This window comes from Lactuca virosa, chromosome 4, assembly GCF_052849685.1.
Source record: "Lactuca virosa cultivar CGN04683 chromosome 4, Lactuca_virosa_CGN04683_v6, whole genome shotgun sequence".
Taxonomy (NCBI): domain Eukaryota; kingdom Viridiplantae; phylum Streptophyta; class Magnoliopsida; order Asterales; family Asteraceae; genus Lactuca; species Lactuca virosa.
In genome coordinates, this window is record NC_136429.1 from 205,188,619 (window position 1) to 205,195,318 (window position 6,700).

Consider the following 6,700-nt stretch of genomic DNA (forward strand, 5'->3'; position numbering starts at 1 on the left):
TATCTATTCCTTAGCAATATATCATAACTTCTTAAGCAACTGCTCAAAATTCTGATGCGATCGAAATCCACCTTCGCGATCAGAATCAGCATATACTTCCTTTAAGATTTCTCTCTATTCTTTGATTCTTAAAACATCAACATGTGACCCAGTCACATCATGTAATGAGGATCTCAGAATAGAACTTAACAGAGTTAGATAATGGGCTCTACCTGATGTAGAGTCAAACTTATTGACTTTAACATCCTTAGCTAAATTTGGCAGCTTTGCAATCAACGCCCCTTCCTTTGGCAAAATAAACATATGGACCCTTTGGTAATGGGACTATCTCAGACTTAGCCTTTCTCTTTACCATTGGTCAACCGGGTTGACTATGGCCAATCCCTTTCCATTGGGAAGAGAATGCTTTTTCTGGATTTCCAGTGTCACCATTGTCACTGTCCATAATTTTTTTTGGAAGTTGATCTTCTAATCAAATTTGCTTTACTATCGTTCCAAATCATTGCTGATTCAGCAGCACCAAGCAAATAGATATGATCATTAAGGTTCATGTCATAGTCTGTTTCATAGTAGTCCCAAAGGAACTCACTATGTGACTTAGAAAGTGATTGAACATCCAACTTTCTCAAGACTTTGACACCCAACTCTCCCGGCTTGTCAATATGTGACTTCATCTCTAAGATGTGATCACACATAGACCTTGCTTGCCATTAGGGCTTGAGTGACCTTGAACTTGTGGGTTAGGGAGAATAATTGGAGGAGGTGGAGGAAGAGAAGTATGACTTCCATGAGCCAAACTCGGGAAGTCATATTCATTAGGAAAGCTTGGTTTGGGAAGATCATTGTTGTCTAAACCAGACATCAACAATGGGAGAAATTCACGTAAAGTTGATTTAAGCCCTTAATATAACACCCAATATGATATATTAAGGCTAGGACCCAACAAACTATTTTATAACTTGGAAGAGGGATGTCGTAATCCAAGCTATAAAATATTTGAAGGTAGGTGAATGACGATTCACCAATTTCCACCAAGATAAACGAAATGTATTATTAGGTTTTAATTGGTTTTGAAACTCCTAGATTCTTTTGAGATTCATTGAACTTTTCAATGGCATGTTTCAATCTCGAGTGTGCCATTCAGGTTTTGTGACTGGGATGCCGAGGATCACAAAACAAGGTGTGAAGTAACCATGCAAATATACTTGGTACCCTTAATATTTACCCCTCAATCGATGTGCCGGTTAACCACACACGCTCCAACGATACTATGATAAACATTAAGTTACCCTTTGCCTACCTTGTTAAGTCCAGGTTAGTGTGCCGGTTAACCACACACGCTCCACTAACAGCTTAAACAAAGTGCAAAGTGTAATTTCATGGATTAGCACCTTATTCACATTTTCCTAAGTAACTAAGATTGGGAATTTATAAGTGTTTAGTTACTTAGTATTTATCATTATACTTATAATGAAGGGATAATTATAGTCCTTGTCCTACCTGTTCGGCTAACGACCCTCCACCGATCAAGGAAGCGGTGAGTGAGAGTGGACACCCATTAAACTGCCATTTTATAGGCAGTAACCTTATACCCCCCTTATAGACCGGCTTCGTGAATGAGGCCTACTAATGGTAAGACTACTTTATCTTATACATATCTATATAATTAAAATTATAATAATAGTATAAGGGTTGAATTTTAAACTTTTAAAATTCTAAGGTCTAGTTTGGAATTAAAGTATACATGGGGGGTAACTTTACAAATTCCAAAACTTGAGGACAAGTTTTGAAACCTTTCAAAACTCTTGGATTTTTCATAACTTATGAGTTTAATTAAGGTTTAATGAAAAAAAAATTCAAGTTCCATAACTTGAGGACAAGTTATGGAAGACATTAAATCATTTAATGATGACATTAAAAATAGTGACTCTTCTATTTTCATAACCTATGAGACTTAATGACACTTTAAAAAGAAAAACTCTTCACTTTCCATAACTTGAGGACAAGTTATGGAGTTCATAAAAACCATTAAGATCAAATATTCCAATTAACACAATAATCAAATAATTTTTTTATGATCTAGATTAAACTCATAAGTAAAGATAATTCACATCAACAATTTTCAAGAAATTAGATAATCATATAAACTAATACAAATCTTGAAACTTTGACAATTATCCTTTGAAGACTCTTGGAATTCATAACCTAAAGAGTTAATAAATGAGACATTTCACATCCATAACTTATGGAAGTTTCAAAACTCTTAAGATCATAACTTTAAAAAAAACTTTTGAGTTCCAAAATTTTATGACAAAATTTGTAACTCCTTAAAACCATTTGGATCAAACTTTTAAAACAAATAAAATAATCATATCATTCTATCTTTTAATAAATTGACCTAATTCAACTCTTGTAGTAAAGTGACTCAAATTTTATAAATAATTAGTTTTTCATAAAATCAAGTAATTATCATAAAATTTGACAAACTTCATGTTTTTTTTTTCTTTTTTTTTCCTTCAACTTGAAAAAAAAAATACATTTGCATCAAATATAATAGAAAACAACCTGGCTCTGATACCACTGTCGGGGTTTAGTATACTACAACATCCTATGGTGCACATACAACCCTAAATACCTTGGATCTATGTTTTCTCTATTATACATGCAAATGGTTTCCAAGGCATTAAACCTATAACTAGCATGCGTTTGACATAAACCATATAATATACTAGTTAGGGAAACATACCTTTTGTGTGGCTTGAAGTCTTGATGTATTTGGCCTTAAGAGCTTAGCACCAATAGTATGAAATGCCTCAAATGGAATCACAACACACCTAGGACAAAGGTGGCTCTTGAGAGAGAATTTCATGCACCAAAACACCTCCATATTTCTCTAAGAAAAGAAGTGGTGATTTTGGCTATGGAGTAACCTATTTATATGTAGGATTCCAAGGGTCATGGGTATAACCCATAATCCATATCCATGGGTTTTATGATCCATGGTTCATGTGGCCCAACTCTTTATGTATCCATACATAAACTTGGTCCAACATGGATCATAAGCCCAACACATATAAATATAACTAATTATCATAATTAGTCCCCATAGATTTAATTAGTCTCTTTTGATCACTAAATTAATTCCAAATTAATTCTTGATCGATACTAATTAAAACATATGATTTCATATTAATATATTATAACTTATAATATATTAATAAACCATAAATAACCTTCTCTCAAAAGTTCATACTAACAAATTGTCCTGATGATATGCAACCCAAATGGACCATGCTACTCTCGGGTCAAGTACATACCAATAATAGTTATGGGCTTAGACATCTAATCCAACAGTTCCATGTTTCGCAATTGCGGAAGTGTATTATGGATCAGGAGGCAGTAGTATCGATGAATGATATTCAGGTCGATGAGCGCCTGAATTACGTGGAGAGTCCTGTAGCCATCTTGGAAAGGAAGAAGAAGATTTTGCAGAATAAAGAGATACCTTTGGTAAAAGTGCAGTGGGAGCGTCGGAGAGGATCCGAGTGGACGTGGGAGCCGGAGGCGGAAATGCGGGAGCATTACCCGACATTTTTTATTCCAACAGACTTCGAGGGCGAAGTCTAGTTCAAGTGGGGGAGAATTGTAACGCCCCGATTCTCAGGTATTGTTTAAATAAGAATTTAATTGGTTTCAAGGCCTACTCGACGAGTTGGTTGCCCTACTCGTCGAGTAGCAACGGGTTTGGTACGCGTGTTTAGTGACCTACTCGCCGAGTCCATGAAGGGACTCGACGAGTAGAAGCTGGTAGAGGAAACCCTAAATCCCGGGGTTTTGCACCCTATTTAAGGAAGCATAAGCCTCCTTTGGCCTCTTTGTAGTCCTTTGAGAACTCAGAAAACCCTAATTCGTGTGGTGTGTCATTCTTGTGTGTGTAAAGCTTTGGAGAGGAGATCTTTTGAGAAGAGGAGCTTGGGGAACAAAAGGCTAGGAGCAAGGAAGTGTGGGAAATCAGAAATCTACCTCACATAGCATCATTTGGAGGTATCAAGTCGTCACCTTTTCTCCTTTTCCTTTCTAGACCTCTTTTGGTTGAGATCTAGGGTTTTTATGGTTTGGTTAAGATGGTAATGTGGGATATGAGCTAGATCTGAAGTTGTAACTTCAGATCTGTAACCTTCTTGTGTTCTAGAGTCATAAAGCTCCGATTTTGGTCATGTATGAAACCTCTTTGAGTATGAAACCCCCATTGTAAGCTTGGATTTGACATTAAGAGCCTTTGTAGCTATGCATGCACGTAAAGTTTGCAACTTTACGTGAAAAGCATGCCTTAGAAGCTTGGATTTGTAGTTTGGAGCCGCTGCATGGCTCAAATGAGTCTGTATGGCAAAAAGGGCTGAAGGGACTCGGCGAGTCGCATGGTCGACTCGGCGAGTCATATGAAGATAGGCATGAACTCGGCGAGTTGGAAGAACAACTCGGCGAGTCCAATGAAGATTGTCGTAGACTCGACGAGTGGATGAACAACTCGGCGAGTCGGATGAGGTTGCCCCAACTTATGTATACGCGGGTAACTGTCGAGTTGCAGGAAGGAAGCTCGACGAGTGGCCTTAGGGTCTCGATCGTAAACCAAAGGAACTCGACGAGTCACTCAGGTGACTCGGCGAGTGGGTTAGTACTTCGAGGAACTCGGCGAGTAGCCGGGGGTACTCGGCGAGTCGAGGTCAACATGGACTGTTGACCTTGACTGATGACTTTGGCTTTGACCAGGATTGATTAGTTGGCTTATGGGTATGATTATACTATGGTAATAGGTGGTGGAGTTTGTAGCAGTGATCCGAGGGTTGAAGTTTATCTACCGAGTCGACATCTGCAAGGTGAGTTATGTTGGATAAGGTGTCTAAGTCCATAACTTATTTGGTATATACTTGACCCGACCCGGCATGGTCCATTTGGGTTGCACTTCACCCAAACTAGTTATGGATAATTTTATGAGAGTTGTATACTTACGATTTATTAATATATTATAAGTTATAATATACTAATATAAAGTCATGTTACTTAATTAGTTTTAATCTTGAATTAATTATGAATTAATTTAGTGATTAAAAGGAAGACTAATTAAATCATGGGCTATTATATTTATATGGTGTGGGCTAACACTCATTTGGAATGGGCTAAGCTTATATGGAAGTCCATGGATGATCCATGGAGCTTTTACCCATGGATCCTTGGAAGAGGAAAAGACATGGGTTATTAGGGTTTCATCCTAACCATGTACACTATATAAACAAGCTTATGTTGCATGAAAAAGACACTAATGTGTGTGTAAGTGTGGTGGCCAAAATCAAGAGTTAGTATACTCTCTCATACATTTTCCAAGTTTGTGGTGATTTGTGATTTCCATTTGAGGCATTCACATTATTGGTGCTTGGCTCTCAAACTCCAAGGAATCAACAATCAACAAAAGGTATGTAATTCATCTAGTTCTTTTATGGTTAAAAGTACCCCATGCCATGCTAGATAAGTTATAAACCTTGGAAAATAATATTTTGCATGTATCTTAGACAAACATAGATCCAAGGTTTAATAGGGTTGCATGTACACTTAGGAAGTGTTAGAATGCTCAAAATCCCAACAGTGGTATCAGAGCCTAGGCTTGTTTGTTTGATACTTGATGCAAAATAGTGAAAAAAGTCAAATTTCTGTCTGCCTGATGAACTCGCCGAGTCCATGGGGGGACTCGCCGAGTTCATGAGTAAACTCATCCTACTCGGCGAGTAGGTTCGTGCACTCGGCGAGTAGGAGCCTCGGAATGCAGATTTTTGACTTTTGCTGCTGGAGATGGACTAGAAACATTACCTTAAACTGTTTTGGTGTTTTAAAACTTGTTTTAGTTGGTGTAATGGTTGTTCTAATCCATTTACAATAGCTTATATCAAAATTTCATGCTTTGTATGTGTTCATATAATTCTTGAAACTTTGATGATCATGTTCATGTTCTTATGAATTTAGAAGATGGTAGGAATTATTTGCTGAATTGTTTAGGATTAATTCTTGATCATTTATGTGTTTTAATGGAGTCCATAATTTGTCCTCAAGTTATGGATATCCAAAGGTCACTTCTTTTAAACACACACTTAAAACACATAAGTTACATGGAAATGAAGAGTCTTCATTTTTATGAACCTTTAATTCATAAGTTATGAAATGAAAAGTTTTGAATAGTTTCAAAACTTGTCCTCAAGTTTTGGAATTTGTAAAGTTACACACACTTTAATATACTTTAATTCCAAACCCTTAGAGTTTTAAAAGTTAAAATTCAACCCTTATACTATTTATAACATTAATGGTTAATTATTATATATATGTATAAGATCAAAGTCGTCTTACCGCTAGTACGCCTCATTCACGAAGCCAGTCTATAAGGTGGGTATAAGGTTGTTGCCTATAAAATGGCAACTTAATGGGTGTCCACTCTCACCCACCGCTTGCTTGACTGGTGGAGGGTCGTTAGCCGAACGGGTAGGACAAGGACTTATAAATTCTCATTAAAAGTATGATGAATATTACAAAGTAACTAAACCTTTTATAAATTCCCAATCTTAGTTACTTTAGGAAAATGTGAATATGGTGCTAACCCATGAAATTCACACTTTGTACCTTACCAAGTCGTTGGTGGAGCGTGTGTGGTTAACCG